Here is a 19117-nt window from a genome sequence, read left to right on the forward strand (position 1 = left end):
ATTTATTACAGGGTTCGGGGGCTACATCTGTTGCTCACACAATCCTATACATAGCCACGGTCTTTAGGCAGCTAAGGTATTGCCAGTAAAGTCGGTAAGGAATGAGCCGGGCTGCCCAAAGGGGTGCCTGGTCTGTGTCCTGGAACGCAACGTCCAGGTGCCTGAGAAAGCAGTAAAGGAGATACCTGGCTACAGTGGCCGGCCTGAGGATGGAGCTCCTATGGCAGGATGGAGCTCCGGGTGGGTTAATGCACACGGCGTCTGACCAGATGCAGTGTTGAGCATCTAAGCACCTAGGCCGCATCATGTAATCCTTCAGTAAGGTTATTTTAATATATTTTTATATATTTTCTACATTACGTGAGCCGTTCTTCATTTTATATAAATGCATGTCAATTTATAACATATTATAGACATTAGATATTTTTGAACTCTCGATATTTAAAATTTAAGTTGTTCATCTACCTTTCTCATTCCTAGGTCTAATTCCTACTTGTCTCATCCTGTAGGTATCCTAAGAGCACAATTACAAGATCAAGCCCTGTGACAAGCGCAGCTGGAGAAGAATTCCCACTTCCCTCTTTCTATTTGAAATTGCTCATGGTTAGGGTAATCAGGTTGTAAATGACCCAGGTTCAGTTTCTCTTCTGCCACAAGGGAGTTCAAACGTATCTCCCATTTCCCAGGTTAATATTCCGAGCAAATTACTTTTGTGGGCCTAATTCCATTCCTTCGCATGAGAGAATATTTAAAAGCCTTTGCCCATTTAATCCTCATCTTCCTTGAGAATGCTCCAAAAGCTGCGCGATGAGTAGGAGTTGCGGTGTGCTTTGTGATCTGTTTAAATCCCTTGTTTTACTCTGCCTTCGTGAGTGCAAAACCTGCTGACTCAGAGCAATTTTAAGGGGTGCTCTGCCAGTTGGTGCAAAGAGCGTTTCAGTGGATGTGGTGCCATATGCTGTGATGCTCCCTCCTCTCTGCTCTACACAGATGACATGGAAAAACATTTTTTAGGCTGTGTTATTAATTCAGTATAGCAACTCTTTTGGAGCAACTATAACCATGGGTTATAATCCCAGGAATGGCCGTGGTCCTTGAGATCCAATTTCAGCCTGGGCAAAACCCACCTTCTCTAATTTAACGAGAACTTCAGTGGGAATTTGCTTGATAATTTCTCATCTTCGATTTCCCCCCTACGGGCTTTACAGCCATAGGTTGTGATTCAGGGGGTGTGGTTTTAGTACCAGAATAACAAGTATCACAGGTTTTATCACCAGAAATTCCAAGGTTATGCAAGACTGTGAAATAAAACACAGGAAAAATTACTGTTTCAGAGATTAATGAACCAACAGAAGCCAAAGCAAAAGAACAGCCTGCAGTTTTTCCTGAGAAATTCTTGTGATAAGAAAATACAAAGATAAGAATATGGAGTGGTCAGAAACTGCTGGGAAAATAAGTGTCGCTCCTTGAAAAATGTTACTGTTCTTTTTATCAGAAACTGTTGTGAATAACCTTTGCTATTACTGTGGTGGTTCTTACCTTTTGCTGCTTACGTCTTGGCTGCGAGAGGTGCCTCCTTCATCTGGGGATTCACAGCTCTCATAGTTTAGTTCTTCATTTCAGAAACAAACCCTTAAATGCTCCTTGTATCCTACAGCTCAGTGGCTAGTGCCTTCTCCCAGCATATTCCTTCCTTTGCCTGAGGGTACCAAAACCCGCTTTTCCTACTACACCGCCTTCGCAGCCAAGCTGTGGGGCTCTTCCGCTTGCTGTGGAACAGATAAATACTCCTTGCTGTGGACGGTGCGAGCACACAGTTGTTTCCCCTGCTGCAGGTTTTACAGCCACAGGTTACAATTCAGTGGGTGTGATTTTAGTACCAGAAGAGCAGAATAATAATCTGCTGCATAATGTTTAGGGTGCTACCTGGATACAACTAACATCCACTTTACTGCTAATAGTCATGTCAACATTTTTATTTTTAATGTTTAATATAAACTATATGTTTGCAGCCTGGAACCCAACTCTCCCTTCCTGCAGATGTGTTCCCCTAACAACTAAAATACAGAGTTTTGTAAATGAGCACGCTCTTTTTCTCTCCTGAGACAATCGGCGCTAGTAACTTAATGACAAATTTCATACTGGGGGAAATCCCCTGCTGTTAAGTAGCCCCTAGACTGGTAGTTTGGTCATTTTTCTAGAAAGCAAGAAGTATGGGTGAGGACCTCATCAGGCGGAGGTGGAAGTTGAATTAAAGTCCCAGATGGCTGTACTGAAGATTGCTGGTAACAATTTCCCCCCAGCAGGTGTATCAAGCATGTCTGAGAACTTCTCACAGATGAAACAGGTGAAGGATTATGGTTTGTGAAGATTTATGCTACTTTAGCCTGAGGAGATGTGAGCAATGCAGTCCTGCTAAGCGTAAGGTACTTCTGGGAGTGATCGGAAGGCAATCTTTAGGGAGCTTTGAGCCTGAAAACAGAGGGGGCTGCGTGCCTCCTCAGTGAGATGACAGCAGAGCAGGGTTACAGGAGAGTTACGGCTCTGTGCCTGAAGTGGAAGTTGAGCACATCAAGTGCCCTAGTCCTTTTGTGGATCTAGAACTTCCTTGGCAGCAGCAACGTGTTATTGACCATATTACCTGTGGGAGTGGAGGCATGGCATGAGCACCTCACAGCCCACACAGATGGATGGCAGCATTGTCTGTGAAGCACTGGGGCAGAGGTCCTGCTGGTTTCCCTCCCTCTTTCCCAAGGCACAGTCCTCTGGTGGGTAGGTGTTGGCCTCCTGCAGCTCAGGACCATCGCAGGAGCCGTGCCGCAACCTGCGAATACTCTGCGGGGCTTGGTGGCATGTGAGGTGTGCTTCTCCTTCGGGTAAAAGTAGAGCTGCAGCGTTCCAGGAAAAGTATATCCTTTTGAACAGCAGCCAGTTCACTACCTAAGTAAACAGTGCAGCGTTCGGACTAGTCACACAGCATGTAGAAACTCATCTGGTTGTGCCATTGCTGTCTTTGTTTGGTTTTATGACTTGCAAGTCTGTTTGGTTTTGGGGCTTTTTTTTTTTTTTTAATCTTTGTTCAGGCATTAGATCCAGCACCTCCCATGATTTTATGGCCAGCTTCAAATTAATATTTAACACAAATCCTTTCAGGCTTTTGGTATACTATAGAGGCCTATGTCCTTTTCCCTGCTATTTCTTATGGTGCTAGAAATGTGAAATCAGTCTGATACCTGACTCACCAAATTAAAAAGAGAAAGGACTGACTGAATAAAGCAGGCAAAGACCACCTCTGTAAGGTAAAAACCGGTACTGAATTACATCTCAAAAGAAAATGCTGAGAAGATTATACAGCCATCACTGTATATTTAAGGCTAAATTCAGCTCGGCTGACTCCTTTGCCTAGGCAATGGGGCAGAGCCTTTGCAGAAATGAGTGTGCCAAGAGGGACGCCGATGCCTTGCAGCAAACACAAACCAGACTCCCCCAGGAGGGAGAAGGGACACGTGGCACCGGCTAGTGCGGTCTGAGCACTAGTGGCCTCAGGAGCAGCTGCATTTATGACTCTCTTCAGCAGTTGCTATAGGTAAGGTTTCTGTGAGGTCCCTGGTGAATTTTAAACCAGCACAAAACAAAGTGTGGGAAGATTGCTGCCTGCCTGGCCCACGTCTCCCATGTTTGGAGCGGGTCTGGTTCAGGCTGCACCAATTAGTTTGTTCAGCCCTCAGTGTGTAATAATATAATTGCTGTTCACATTAGTACCAATTATAGGGATTGGGAAGAAACAAACCTTTATACAGGAATATGTTTGTGGATAAAACAAAGGGGAATGCTTTCTTTTTATAGCTCTATGAGCCCCAAATCAATTGAGCTGGTTACCTGTTCAGCAGTGAGCGTGGTCAGTAATTAACAGTTTCACTGTAAGGTTAAGTATCCAAGCTTATCCAAGTTTCCAAGCTTAAATATCGCTCTTGGTGATCACTGTTTTCTATCAACTGGGAAAAGAAGAATCTGTGGGGGTTTTTTTTCCTTCAGGAAGAGACTGTCCAGGATCTTTGACAAGAGTTAAACTAGATTTTTGGGGGGAAAAAAAAGAAAGAAAAATTTTGTGCAATAATCTATATCAAAATGATTCTAGCCCGTAACTGGGAACACACAGACACACACACACAGACACCATCTAGTTATTATACATTAATCTGTGGCCACATTTCTTGAGTATTTTGTCCTCGCCCTGTATCCTTCTGTAGCATGACGTATTAACATGTGCAGTCAGCCACATTCATTGACAAAGATCTTTACCCAAGTCCAGTTCCTGGTGGTGAACTTTGCACTGTTGTAAAGCAAATCACATTTATGAAATTCAGATTATGAGAAGCTGTCTGGAACAACGCAGTAAAGGCTGCAGACCTGATTTGGGATGTGGCTGCTGGATATCTAGACAAAAACTATGAAGGTATTGAGGCAATTAAATCCTTTTGAGACTCCCATTTTTCCACTAATTTCAGTTGGGAATTATGTGCCAAATTAGGAGCCGAGTGTTCATGTACATTGAGATTGCACCGTGCTTCTTAGGACCTAATTTCAGTCCTTGAATTTTGTAAATGGTATGATGGGTATTTTTTGACTCATAGAAAGAGTATTTGTTGTAACAATTTCCCCCCACCAGTACTGCAGGAATTGCTCTACCAGATGTCTGGCACTGCCTGGTATTCAAGTCTCTAACAAGGACTACAGAGCTCTCCATAAGAAGCACTGTTTAGAAAGGGAGTTTCTCGATAATCCCCTCAGTTCCTGGAATTTTATGCCCTGAAGTATGAGAGAGGTCATCTGTCGTAACTTTTTATCTTGCTTTATCAATGTGATCTAACTGCAACCGTGACTGTTCCCCTTAAAGGCTTAAGCCTTTTTAGATTTCAAAATATTTTGGCCTCAGTTATGACATAGTGTATCTTTGCTTGACAAATAAATTATGAATTATGTAAGAAAAATCTCTTTATTTGTTTCAGATCTGGAGCTTTTAAGTTTCATCCCCTACTCCCAGTATTGAAGAAAGGGGTAGATGGCAGAGCCCAGTTTCCCTACTCTGCATCACCAGGCTTCTCTCCTGAATACTCCTTACGCTAACCTGTCTGAGGGAAAAATCTCAGCCCTGGTGCCAATCAAGCTCTGAGGAATATTCCTATTAAAACAAAAAAATGCTGAGCTGGTGAAAAGGTGTCCTCTAATACACAGGATTTTCAAATAGCAGAGAAAGCAGGATTGGGGCAAAGTGATGCTGGAGTTATAGTGTCCCTACCCCTTGGGACCTAACCTCTGCTGAAATAGATCCGCAGGAGCCACCAGCTAAAACGATGTATAGGTTGTCCTAAATTGCACCGGGCATCAGACGGGCACCCTCATCAGATGCTACAGAAACAGCTACAAGTCGCCTTTGTCCCGTCAGGTGGTTGCAGTGGGCACAGCTCTATGGGACTCTTGTCGTAGCCGGTGAGGCGGGTGGGACCGTGGACATCCTCCCCAGGATGCCACCAGTGGGAAGGTGGCCTGAGGAAGGCCTCCAGCGGTTCTACAGCTGGGCCACGCTTCAGCTGAGCATTCAATATTTGGAGCACTTACCCGGCCTCATCCCCCCACTAGCAAACACCAGACTACATGGCTGATTCCTGCCTCTCGCGCCGGGGTCAGAGCAAGCCGTGCCTGGCAGGAGACGGGTGAAAAGATCGTGAAAGAAGCAGCTATCAGCTGGTGACTTGTGCTGGGAGGCAGCGGGCGAGTAACCTTGCTCCATTTTATGGTACTGCTTCACCTGCAAGTGCCCGCTGTGAGTGAAATTGCCTGGGCTGGTGCTGTCCTTTATCAATTTTGCTCTCAGCAGGCTGCCCAGGTGAAGCATTTCATTGCAGGAGTCGGACTCTGCTCTCTCCTTGACAGCCTGAAATAGAAAGCGGGGAAAGGAAGAAAGGTAATAAATGGCTGGAGAAAAGAAAAAGCAGGACAGAGAGCGGCGAGAAGCAGGATGTGTGTTAAACAGTAATGGTAATTCAGTGCACCCGACCCTCTAATTCTGGGGGAATTTGACACTGAAAAGAGCTTTACTCAGCTCTTTCAAGCTTTGCACTTAGATGTAAAAGAAGTAAAAGAACTTTACAATTAGAAATGAAAAATTATGGTGACTAATATTATGTTTAAAATACTATGTAAGATGATGTGGGTAAAACTAAAAGATAATTTTTTTGACCTTCAGCCTAACAATTATAGTGGCTCTTTCTGGGAGAAATCCAGGCAAAAATTCTTTTTTCGTGTTTTTCTAAAGTCTGCATTTCAGATTTATATGCCTTGATTTTTGTGGGGTTTGGGTTTTTTTTGTTGCCCTGCCTTAAGACAACCTGCATGTGACTTCCAGTGTTGCTGGGCGCCTGATGACACTTCCCTTGACTTCAGAGAGAAATTCAGCATCCAGGATGAGAACCGTGCAAAATCAGTAACCGCATCTGAACGTCTGACTGCCTGTTACTGGGGAAAGAAGCCCGTTGATTCAGGGATGGGGATGTCGACGCAGCTTTAAAGGTCACAGACCCATCTCTTTCCAGCCAGTTACTCCCAGTTACGGGAGCGAGGGACAGCACAGAGCCGAAGTGTTTGAAATGGTTCCCGGCTCCTAGGGGAATTGCTTGCATGGAGACTAGGAGGCTGACTGCAGAGCCACAAGCATCCTGCTTCAGCCGTGGCAAGCTGATACCTTGAACCAGGTCCCTGCATGCAGCAGGGGACTTGGGGAAGTGATGCCTATACCTCCTGTAGGATACATCCGACAGCAGCAGAAACTCTGTCCTAGATATGTGTTTGGGAGACGACCGCACCGTGTAGCCCGTCCCTGAAGTTTTGGGGATAAAGAGCGGCTTTTTGTTTCAGTGACGTGAGGCGTACGCAGCTGTACCTGGTGGCTGGTGGTTTGCTGCTGGTTAACATGGGAAAACTGGTTGAGACGCTGCTGCTGGAGGAAGGCGATCTGGGTGGAAAAGATCACAAATCAGCAGAGCTCTCAAGTTTCAGGAGAGGAGGGAGTGAAAGCAATGGACTAATGAACTTAAACCAGAAGACTTCAACCCGCTCAAAGAATTGGTAAATGCAGTCTTGTGGAAAGGAATTTTAATGGGAAAGGGAGCCGGGGAGAACTGTCGGCTCCTAAAAGAGGTGCCGAAGATGCGATGAAAAACCGCCCTGATGCAGGAGGCTCGCAGCAAGAATGGGGAGAGGCCAGTGTGGCCACCTAGGAAGATGACTTGACAGTCAAAAAGATGATGTAAAAGGTGGCTTGCAGGCAGGCAGTACAAGGAAACCTTCTAACGCTGTCCCATATGACACTCTCATGGGCAAATTAGGGACATGTGGTCTTCATTAAACTTCTGTTAAGTGGGGTAAAAAGGAGGCAAGGGATCATGCAAGCACATGGAAGACAGAAGAGGAAGAAAGAGGTGTGGAGAGGGAAGAAGGCACAAAATGGGGTAACTTTTTTTCCTTCAAGAATAACAAAAAAAAGGTCCAAAATAAAAAGCCAACACAATATTACAGTGTTGTAGTTTCATGCAAATGGCTTGTCTTCATAGCAATGGTCTGTGACTGTAAATAGAACCTGATTTGCCAGATCAGTAAATATAAACCTGCCCTATGTCGAAAAAAATATTAAGATCCTTTGCATGAAGCTTTTTGTTTTCTCAAATGAGGGAGAAAAGCAAGCAAATCTGCTGCAGCTTCTCCCATAATGAACTTCCCTTTTATATTCTAGAGGGTGGGGTCTCTCAGTACCCAAATATGAATGATTAGGAAAAAAAAATCAAGAGGTGCATTTTTCTAATGGGTAGACTACAAGAGGTAGTTTTGCCAGCTCCCACCCACAAACTGGTTTAATAATGTTATTTGCCCTCATTTGCAATTAAACTTCTTTCTTAGGTGCCTCCATTGCCCTTTGCAAAGTGACTTGTTAGGAGTGCTTAGATAATTCAAGGGAAGGAGTGCACCAGCAGTGGGGGGTCCTACGGTTGATTTTTGTATAAGATCTTCACTGAAATCTTTTTTAAAGCATTACTTCACATGCTTTAAAAATTTTTGTCAATACGTCCCAGCCAGTAATAGGATGGAGGTTAGTCTAAAACTTAATTAAATTAACAATCAATGGGATTAGGATGTCAAAAGTTGATGTAAAACATCAGCTAGGAGAATTATTATCTGTGTTATAAATTCATTGTAAACCAGAGGCATGCTGGAAATTTTGAATTACATTCTGATTTATGTCTTCCATACCTCACCAAAGATAATAAGATTATGTAGATTACAGATAAACACAAAATTGCCTCTTTAATTTACAATTGGTGGGAGGAATGTTGATCAGATGTGGAAAAAATCCATGCATGTTATTTACATAGAAAAGAGACAGAAATGCTTGGGAAGTTCTGGTGAAAAGATGATGGCTCTCTTAGTGACCTTTTCTCTCTGGAAATTACAGTACGTTCCCTGGGAGGATCACTTGCCGTGCTATACATGATCACTGTGCAGACAAGCAGGAGCAGAAAACAGAGGCTGTAGTGAAAAGAATCTCACCTGATGTGGGAGTTTGCTAACAAGGCAAATCTCAGGATACTTATAATGAAAATCATCTATAAACACTCCTACATGGCGGGTAGGTCTGCAAAGGTTGCTTTGCACTGCCATCCTCAGATTGGGATGAGCAGGAATACAGTACAGTGCTGCTGAGGAAATGGAAAGGTAACATAACTCAAAACCTGCCAGGGCTAAGATTTTTGCAAATCAGCTTTTTTTTTTTTTTTTTTTCAGATTAGGTGGTCTCCTAAATAGTATGACTTGGTAATGTGCAGAACACTTGTAGTGCTAAATCAAGATAATAGAATATTTAAGTGTGGAAAGGATGATTACTATTCTTACATTACATGGTGCTGCAGCTGTATTCACAGATACTCAAACCGGGTGCACTGGCCAGTATATTGTATGTGAATGATAACGCTGTTTCAGCATGGATGAGTTTCTACGCTGTTCCTCCTTCATACAGATGCGTGAGTGCAGAGTGGTAGTCTGGCGGGCTGGCGACGTATACAACAGTGCAGTCTGTGGATTCATATGGTCCGTAGAGCCTCTTAGTGCTGTATTTGTGATTGGAGCACGTTGTGTGCTCCAGGAGTTTTGCAAGCCCAAAAAAAAGAGCAATCTGTGGTGGCTTGGCCTGCCAAGAATGGTGAATCTGGAAGCAATTACAGACAATCAACAGCTGAGTCTGCTAGTGCCTCGGCATCTCTGGTGCAGTGGGAAAGGCTTCATAAAGGACGTCATTATGTTTGTGTGATCTGGCTGAATGGAAAATACATGCAGCTGAATGTACAACCCGTCCATTCATTGCTCTGAGTTGGGGGACATGTTTGGCTTGCAGGAAGTTATGTGTCTACTCGTGTACGTTAGTGTTGCTTTGATTGTTTGCGACTTCCCTGAGATTTCATCCACGCTAGTGAAGTAGGCCAGTACCTACACTGATAATTTTTATGTAAAGAAATGAGATCACAGAATCACAGAAATGTTGGTTGGATGGGACCCTGGAGATCACGCCACTCAAAGCAGGACTACCACCAATGTTATACTATTAGGTCAGCTGTGCCTTTATCCAGCCAAGCTGTGAAAAGCTTCCAAGGAAGGAGCTGCCACCACCTCTCTGGAGCACCTTGTGGAGAAAGTTTTCTAATCACCAGCCTGAACCTCCCTGTCTGCAGTGTGCGGCTGTCGCCCCTTGTTACATCCTATGGCACCACCAAGAAGAGTTTGGCTCTGTCATCTTTGTACCTGCTCTTCAGGCAGATGCAGACTGCTGTTCCGTCACCCTTTGGGCTCCTCTTCACTGGGCAAAACAAGCCCAGCTCCCTCCACCTCTCTCACACTGCATCTGCGCTCCAGACCCTGGGACATGGTGGCAGCCCTTAGCTGGACCTGTCCATTTTTTCCACATCCCCCTTGAAGCAGGGGTCTCAAAATAGGATGCTGTACTCCACCTGCAGACCCACCAGTGCCATACAGGTCTCCAGTTCAATCTGCTGACCACCCTTCTCCCAACACTGCTGAACATGCAATTTGCAGTTATTTGCAATGAGATCATATTGTAGTCACATATTCCTCTTGTCATCCACCATAGCCCCCAGGTCCTTTTCAGCAGAGCTGTTACTTCCCAGCTTGGGGTTATTCTGTCCCAGCTGCAGAACTTTTCACATCTCCTTGTTGAACTTCATGGGATTTCTGCTGGTGCAGCCCCTAGGTTTTCAAGGTCAACCTTGAAATGGCATCCTGGCTTGTATCAGGAATAGTGTGGCCAGCAGGACTAGGGCAGTGATCGTGCCCCTGTACTCAGCACTGGTGAGGCCGCACCTCGAATCCTGTGTTCAGTTTTGGGCCCCTCACTACAAGAGGGACATTGAGGTGCTGGAGCGTGTCCAGAGAAGGGCAACGAAGCTGGTGAAGGGTCTGGAGCACAAGTCTGATGAGGAGCGGCTGAGGGAGCTGGGGTTGTTTAGCCTGGAGAAAAGGAGGCTGAGGGGAGACCTTATTGCTCTCTACAACTACCTGAAAGGAGGTTGTAGAGAGGTGGGGGTCGGTCTCTTCTCCCAAGTAACAACCCATAGGATGAGAGGAAATGGCCTCAAGTTGCACCAGGGGAGGTTTAGACTGGATATTAGGAAATTTTACTTCACTGAAAGGGTTATCAAGCATTGGAACAGGCTGCCCAGGGAAGTGGTTGAGTCGCCATCCCTGGAGGTATTTAAAAGACGTTTGAATGAGGTGCTTAGGGACATGGTGTAGTGGTGGTCTTGGTAGTGTTAGGTTTATGGTTGGGCTCGATGATCTTAAACGTCTTTTCCAACCTATACGATTCTGTGATTCTGTGAAGGTCTATTTATTGATGCTCTACCATTCGGCTTGTCAGCCACTCCCTTAGCATAGTACCACCCACAGGTTTGTTTGAGGATGATACATTTACAGATTTGCATTCTGCCTCTTCATTCAGGTCTTTGATGAGAATAAGGAACGATACTGGCACCAGTATCAACCCCTGGGGTACTCTGCTTGTTACTGGCTACCGAACAAGCATCAAGATGTTGATCACTGCTCTTTGAGCCCTGTGGTCCAAGCAATTTTCACATCACCTGACAGTAAAACAGGCATCCGACCATCCAACAGACATTTGGCCCAGCCTTCCTCAGCTCCCAAATGCAGGTGTCCTGCAACAGTCTGCCACTCACTCAAGGCTCCTTATCATTGCAGCTTGCCTTCTGATACATGGGAGAAGATGCGGAAAGAGGCTGATGTTGCTGCTGTGGTAAGGGTACGTGGCTCTTGGGCCTGCTCTTCTTGTAATTTTTCACATTTTTCACAGTATACTGGTGACACAGTAACATAGCTCCAGGAACTACCAACTCTTTCAGTTGCTCACAGCCCCCAGTAGTCTCTCAGCCCCTACCTCTGTGACACAATGTGCCTTGATCTTGCAGGGATGCTGAAAATCTCTCTTCTTCTTGACTTTCTTGATTTCCCACACCTGCCTTTGTTTTTCTTAAGCCTCACATATCCATCTTCATTCATTTCTCTTCTATCCAGATGTTTTTTCCTGAATGGTGCCCACCTCTGCTGGCAAGCCAGCCCTGGCCCTCCCTCTGTCACTAGCATGGAGCATTAGTGCTGGAGGTCCCAGGCAAGAGCAGATCCTGTGGGTGGGGAAGCGCCTGTGGGAGGACATGGCCATGGCCCACTGCCCTCTCTCCTGCTCCTTGCTCCCTCACCGAGCCAAATAACGAAGCATTTGTTTCTGACAAGCAGATGGGGATGAATTGGCAAGGAGCCCGGATTCCTTATAACTTAATCTCTGTCTACTCAGCTGTAAGTAAAGAGAGTTTTGTCTCAAAAGAACATGATTCCTTTGGCTTTGCCACCAAATATTTGCTCACTGACATCTTTTTTTTCTCATACTGTTATCCCAAGAGAAGAAATGGAGAGTTAGATTTCCAGCTACCGAGAAAAATTATCTGTAGGCAGGGGAAGATGGATGGGGGGCCATTCACTAAAAGGCAGATTACTTCCGATGAGGATATCATGCTACTTACAAGCTTTTATCTCTCTATGAAATGCTGTGCTGCCGCAAGTATTGTAATAGAAGGAATTCAAGGCGTAGGGAAGTGTGGTCTTCTATTTACTCCAAGGAAATCGCGCTGAGACAGATGAACCAAGGAATTCCCGTAGAGAGATTACAAAGTCTCATGGTAGGCTGCTCCTCCGAGGAGCTTTGGAGACTATCTAGAGTTTTTACTGCATTGGAAAGCCTATTTTGTTAGGAATGGACAAAAAATGAAATCAATAATAAGCTGACAAGTGACATCATATTTCAACATGCGAGAGGTCACAACTATATTCCTTTACCTAGAATACGGCAACAAACCTTTAAACATCCATAACCTTTTTCTTTGTCAGACAAAGTGCAAATGTGCATTTAATTTTTCTCCCTTGACCGTCTTTTTCAATTATTACGGAACTGGGAAAAGGGATGGACACATGTAACTCCTGCAGAAGCTACAGCTGGGATGTAGCCTAAAATCCACGCAGGGACACGAGGTGCCTTCCCTCTTCTCCACTTGCCCGCTATTTTGAATAAATTGCCGAGTGAAGGGGTAAGTGTCGGCTGGCAGCGAGTGGTTGGCAGGTGTGGAGATACTACTACCTGGCATCAAGCCGAGGCTGAAGTCAGGAACACAGACTATGAACATACCAGATATTCCTGATATGTCCTGAAAGTTTCCCAGCCCCCCAGCAAAGGAAATACTTCCTATTTTACCTCCCTGGTAAGATTAAATCCTCCCCTGCTGGGACTGGGGAGCTCCTGATGGACCCATCCTGGGTAATGAGTGAGAACAACTCCTGCAAAAGGAGCCAGGCTTTGAACTCCTGAGTTTTACCCACGTCGGCCGGACGAAGAGCCTGTTTTATCCCAGCATCCAGGCAGGAGCGATATCATCTGGTCAGGAGTGGGCACAGGGACGGAGGGGAGGGCTGCAGAGGGCATGGCGGGCTGGCAGGAGCACGGGAGGAGCTGGCTCCGTTCCTGGGGCTCCATGCTTTTCCTGCGCACGCGGTAGCAACCTGCAATGTAAATTATCCATCCGCCCCAGGGCTGAGAGCAGAGGGCGCCTGACGTGGCACTGGCAAAGTGAAGGATCTGGTGCAGAAAACCAGCGCTGCAGGTAGGCAGGCAGCGAAGACCCGACCACAGAGGGCACCCACCATCTCTTGCTAGTGCTAGTCGGGGCTATATTTAGACTATCCGGTTAATGAGTAAAAGATATATGAGAAAATAGCTGCTACTTCTGTGTGCATAGTGATGGCACTTCAGAGGCCAAGAAGCCGTGTCTAAGGCTACCCCGAAAACACCCGGTGAGCATGTGTGCCCCGAGCGCTGTGCCGTGCCGGCTTCCTGCTCCTGCGCTGCTCTCCGTGGCCTCGGCAGCCCCGGCAGAACGAGGAGGCTGCACCGGCCGGCAAGCCATCCCCCGCTTCAACTGCAGCGGTGCCCGCTCCAAGTGGAGCAGCCACACGTGTCCGCCCCGTGCCGCGGAACGAAAGGCTGCCAACCCGCTCCAGACCTCGGGCCGGGCCCCCGAGGACGGCTGCTGAGCTCTCCCCCGCTGCCTGTTGATAAGCTTTGGTGCTTTGCAATTCCCCTTTCCAATTACCGGCCCCGCTCCCCGCGCTGGCTGGGCCCGGCGTGTGCCGCTGGCTCCCAGCAACGGGGGCTGTGGGGCTCGGAAGACGGGAGAAGCGGTGGGGCAGAGCAGGGACGTGCATCAGTCGCCGGGAGGGCGTCATCTCGCCGCTGCCTTTTGCAGAAGTCCTTGGAGGTGCCTGCGCGGCTGAGGACGAAGCGATCCGGATGAGCCACGCAAAAGTGGCCCTTATGTGAGTTACGTGTAGGAAAAATCTTTTTAAGTGTTAGGGCAGGGACTCAGCGAGTACCCAGGTGAGGGATGTTGTGGCATGCCCGTCCCTGGGGGCCAGGTGAGAGAAATATCTTTCTGAAATGGCTTGGGTATAATTGACCGGTTTGGGGGGCATGGAAATGGGGAGGGTGAGCCCTGCTACCCTTTTTTCTTTGGCTGCATTGCTGTATTGGTAAATAAAGCCTGGGGGGATTGTCCGTATAAATCTAAAGATACAACAGTTAAATACCAACACCACTATCCTAGGTATTGTGAGCTTGATGCTTTCCCTTATCATAGGCACATTCCCATTTCTGTAACCTCCACGTAGAGTTATTTGAAGCTCCAGAACTGACCTCCTGTGACTCTGAGTCAACAAGCAGCGATCCTGCAGTCATCGGCTAGCTGCCGGCTCACTTCGCGGCGGCACCGGCATGAGGCAGGGTGCCCAGTGGGGTTTCTGGTGGAAATCCTGGCTGGCATAGGGCTGGTGCCCTCCTCTCTCCTCCTCCTGATGCAGGCAGAGCACCGCCAAGTGCCAGGTATCGCTATGGCATGCTTTGTACCCGAGACCGCTTTGCAAGTAGGACAAATTATGACAGAGCTTGTGCAGCCGGAGTTGCTCACGAGGGACGGATAAGCAACCTGAGGACTGCAGAGGGCAAAAGGGGGGAGCTGGCATCTCTGTTTCCTCCCTTTCCCTAAATTCCCTCTTCCTGGGAGCTGGGCTCCTAACCCAGGCTGGCACTGAGGTTTTATTGGTGTGAGACTGGAATCCAGCTCAGACTGCCACTGCAGGGACTGCGCTCCGCAATTAGCTCAGAAAAGAGGTCTCCAGAGGGACAAAGGGTTTCTCACCACGAGAAAGAGCTCTCTATTAAAGTGACAGCTCGAAAGCAAATCTTACCTGAGTTGAGAACAAAGAGGCTGCTGGCTGGGCTGTGATTTTTAATATTTTAAAGAGCTCCCTTTCTGAAAATACTTTTTTTTTTTTTTTTTAAATAAAAACATCAGAATGAATGTGAGCAAATCGTGAAGATACAGTCTTGGCCTTGAAAGGAAAGAGGTAACGAGCATGGCCCGGCAACTATCCTAAAACCCCTGTGGCAAGCAATAATCTTGAAAAAGCCAGTGCAAGCTATGTTTTCAATTTATAAATTAAATGTATTTAAAATTTATGAACTTTGACTGCATGAGTAACTACTTCATTAGACTTTAAGGCTGCATGTTTCCTTGGCTTTTTTCACGGTAAAGTAAAACACATTTCTAATAAACATGGAAAGAGATTCCAAGCTAGAGTCACTACTTTTATGTAAAGGACCCTCCAGACTCATTAAAAAAGTTTACCACCTAAATAAAGCAAGCACACTGTAATTCTTGAACTCATAAAGTTGGTAATATATACAGAATATTAGCCTACTCTTACAAGTAAACCGCTTGGTATCGATGAAGGACATACAGTAAGGGGTTTACTATAAGGAAATTAGCATATAAAACTATGTTTTGGTAAGTCTTAGACTGAAACATGAACTCGAGGAACAAGAGAACGTAAGTTGGGCGCTGCTCTGATTTACTGAATAAGCATGGCTAATTATATGCAGATCCTGAGGAGAGGGCTCTCTGGTGCTTTGACACCAAAGCTTTAGCTGTAACTGAAGCTGCCCCGTTTCTCCCAGTTCATATCAACCATTTAGACCCCTTTGACAGCCAGCGGAGGGGATGTGGGTGGAGGCATGGTGGTGCCTGCACCATGGATTGGCCCACAACATGAGGCTGTGGCTGAAAGAGCTGGCACCATGCACTTCCCCTTTCCCTTCCCAGCACTGGTGCGTCCACAGCTGGAGCACGGCAGGCTGTTTTGGGACCCCTGCTTCAGGGGGGATGTGGAAAAACTGGAGAGGTCAGGGCTGAGGGCTGCCACCATGGTCCAGGGCTTAGAGTGCAGGTACAGTGTGAGAGAGGTGGAGGGAGCTGGGCTTGTTTCGCCCATTGAAGAGGAGCCCAAAGGGTGATGGAACAGCAGCCTGTGGCTGTCTCAAGAGCAGGTACGAAGATGATACACCCAAACTCTTGGTGGTGCCAGAGGACGTGACAAGGGGCAATGGCCACACATGGCAGATGGGGAGGTTCAGACTGGCCATTAGGAAAACCTTCTCCACCATGTGCTCCAGAGAGGTGATGGTGGCTTCTTCCTTGGAGGCTTTTTATGACTTGGCTAGATAAAGGCTGACTTAATGGTATAATGTTGGTGGTAGTCCTGCTTTGGCAGGAGATTGGACTAGGTGACCTCCAGCAGTACCATGCAACCGACATTTCTGTGATTCTGTGGTCCTTTTTCCCCCGAGCGAGGGAGAAGCATGTCCCAAACCATCAGTCAGTTCACCTGGTCAGAGAGGGAGGGCAGCTCTGCCAGATCCTGGCTCCTGAGGGCTGGTCCCAGCCTAGCTCTTACTCATAAGTGTGCATTAGGCTATGCCGGGCTTCAGAAACAAGTTTGCAACAACACGTGTCCAGCAACACCTTTGGCTAGCCAGTGTCTTAAAGCCACCAATATCTGACTTCCCCGTGGTTGTGCCTTGTAGTAGTCACAGCTCAATGCACTTGTGCATCGCAAGGTAGCGTACTGGCAGTAACCCCCCCCAGTCTCGTTGTGGACTAAGCCATAGGAGACTCCAAATGAGGCTGAAAGCTGCACCTTCAATTTCACACTTTTAACCTTTCCTCACAAATCCTTTGATTTTTCTCTCTGACTCTAGGAGGAGCCAATACAAGTTGTCTTCTGAAGACAAAACCTAGTTTTGTGACAGCCCAAACTAAGTTGGAGCTCAGTGATGGAGCTCTTCGATATAGTAAATCTTCTTTTTAGTGGGCAGAAGTTATCCATACACTGTACTCAATCACCAAACCCATCTCTGAGAAACAACTTGAAACTTCCTTGAGTTTACCCCCTTTGCCTTCCTTTTCCAGCCCTTTCTTCCCTTTTCTGCTCCCTACCTCCCTGCTCCATCTAACACTGCTTCCTCCTGACACACATTGGACTCCCAGACCCTCTCATTGCCCACCTCACGACTAACAATCCTTAGGGCTAAAAAAGATCACGGGCTGCCCTTTGCACAGCTTACACCACTTGGCCCTCAAGTGAGGCACGCCAGGTTCTTGTCCATTTACCATGTGCGGAGGTAGGGGAGGACCCAGCTCAACCAGAAGGTCTATCAGGCTGCTCCAATGCAGCAAAGTACAGCAGTCGCAAAGGGCATCGGCAGAGCCAAATGCCTTGTTGGCTTGGCCGCAGGGTGTTTTCACTAGGATGAAACAAAAATAGGACTGTCATGGGCATGACTGCTTACATGCCGCTGCATGGCATGGTGCAGGTGAGGCTGAGGTCCATCACCCCAGCCTGGTGCAGCAGAAGGCCTGTTCTGGGCAAGCCTGAGGGAGCTGCAAGAGTCTTTGGCCTTCAAAACTCATCTTCCAGCAAGATGTCACCTTATTTTCAAGTCCAGTGGCGACAAATCCCTCGTCAACTTTTACTCTGCCTTAGCAAAGCTGTCTGTCGGAGAATAATCTCCACTTTGGTCTTTCTGTGAAGCCCTGTATGTATAATTTGCATTCGGTTCTTCTCCTGCACTGGAATTAGTCACATGAGAATCACAGGATTAGCTTTTTCTGGTGAAAACTCTCCTCTGCAGAAACCCTTTCCTGTCTGTCCTCAGAAAACTGTCCCCAACCTTTCCACGGTCTCAAAGCTGACATAGCCAGTCCTCTCCCTACCTCACACCTCCTTTCCTTTTTGGCCACAGGGGTGCTCAAAATAACACCGGAAATCTCACTTCACAGTTTCTTGCATGACAGCAAGCAACAGAAACCACCCGTAAGAGCATTTTTTCCTGAGCCAACTCTCGCACGTTTGCAAAAAGGACGGGGTTGCTGAGCAAACAGACCTGCTCCATCTCTGATTTCTTTGATACTAAGACCATATGGGCCACTGAGCTGGTCCCCACTCCCTGGAGCTTTTGTTTGTGTATATTGCATGCTCCTTTTAAAAAAAAAAAAAAACAAAAAAACCCAAACCCAAACAAAACCCCCAATGAGTTCACTAAGTGAAACAAGCAGGTAAGGTAGTGCTGCATATGGTGCTAGTAAAATTGTAATAGTGAAAGTTGGCAAGAGCCAAGCAGGCTTTGTATTAATTCTCTGGAGCTTCAGGTAGAGCCTAATGTAATTACTTGCTGTACTTTGTAGCATTTTAAGAGAAAAGTGTGTGTTTTAAAAAAGTTATATTTCCAAATAAAACAGTCAGGTCTGGAGCAGACAAAGGGCCTGATTCTAGTCCCTCTGAATTCAATAGCGAAACTCCTGTTGACTTATATTCAGAGGAGGATTATGTCCCAAATCTGAGAAATAACAGCAAATGGAGCTGTGCTCTTTTTAAATTCACTGTCCAGGCTACCAGATTGTAACTTTTCCCTACTTTATTCCCGACCTGAGATTCCAGAGGTTTTTCTTTCCTCAGTTCCACTGGCTGGGTCTCAATATTAGAGTTGAATTTTTTTTCTCACATGAAGACACCTGCTTTGCAGACATCTCAGTGTAGGTGGGTGAATCCAGAGATCCTGAACCTCACCCACAAAAACACAACAATTTCATTCAAGAAACATTGGTGTTTGTTGTACTTTTCTATTCAAAATAACCACCGTCAAAATGTCATAAATTTAATTTTCCTGAGTAGATTCAAAAGATTCAGAGTAGATTCAAAAGCCCTAAATGCTGAGGCCCTTTACATCTCTGCAAGTAGAAGAATTTAAAGTGTTTGGGGGATTTCTGGGAGGAGCTTTTGTTTCTTTCTGATGTTTTATTTTTGAGATTGATTAAGGCGTTAACTAAGATTACCTTCCCTGTTAAAGGCAAGTCTGTGAGCCTTAAAACCTGCCTCTAATTAACTGAATTCTATCAATCAATGTTGTTTGCTAACTCTTATCAAAAGTTAGGCAAGGCTGGAACAGATCTTACTAGCAGCCCTTTCCCAACATGCGATGGTAAGATTAGTAAAGCCCATTTGATCACCAAATTAAAAAATAATATGGATCCGTTGCTTTTATTTC

General features: G+C 46.3%; 1 long non-coding RNA gene across 1 annotated transcript; it reads left to right on the forward strand.

Moving 5' to 3' along the window:
* Positions 1 to 4102: 4102 nt before the first annotated feature.
* LOC142421603 (uncharacterized) lies at positions 4103 to 8807 on the forward strand. The gene is made up of 3 exons (XR_012778928.1): positions 4103 to 4456; positions 5010 to 7508; positions 8507 to 8807. It is a non-coding gene; the product is annotated as an uncharacterized LOC142421603 (long non-coding RNA).
* Positions 8808 to 19117: the final 10310 nt, after the last annotated feature.

The sequence above is a fragment of the Mycteria americana genome, chromosome 1 (assembly GCF_035582795.1).
Source record: "Mycteria americana isolate JAX WOST 10 ecotype Jacksonville Zoo and Gardens chromosome 1, USCA_MyAme_1.0, whole genome shotgun sequence".
Classification (NCBI taxonomy): domain Eukaryota; kingdom Metazoa; phylum Chordata; class Aves; order Ciconiiformes; family Ciconiidae; genus Mycteria; species Mycteria americana.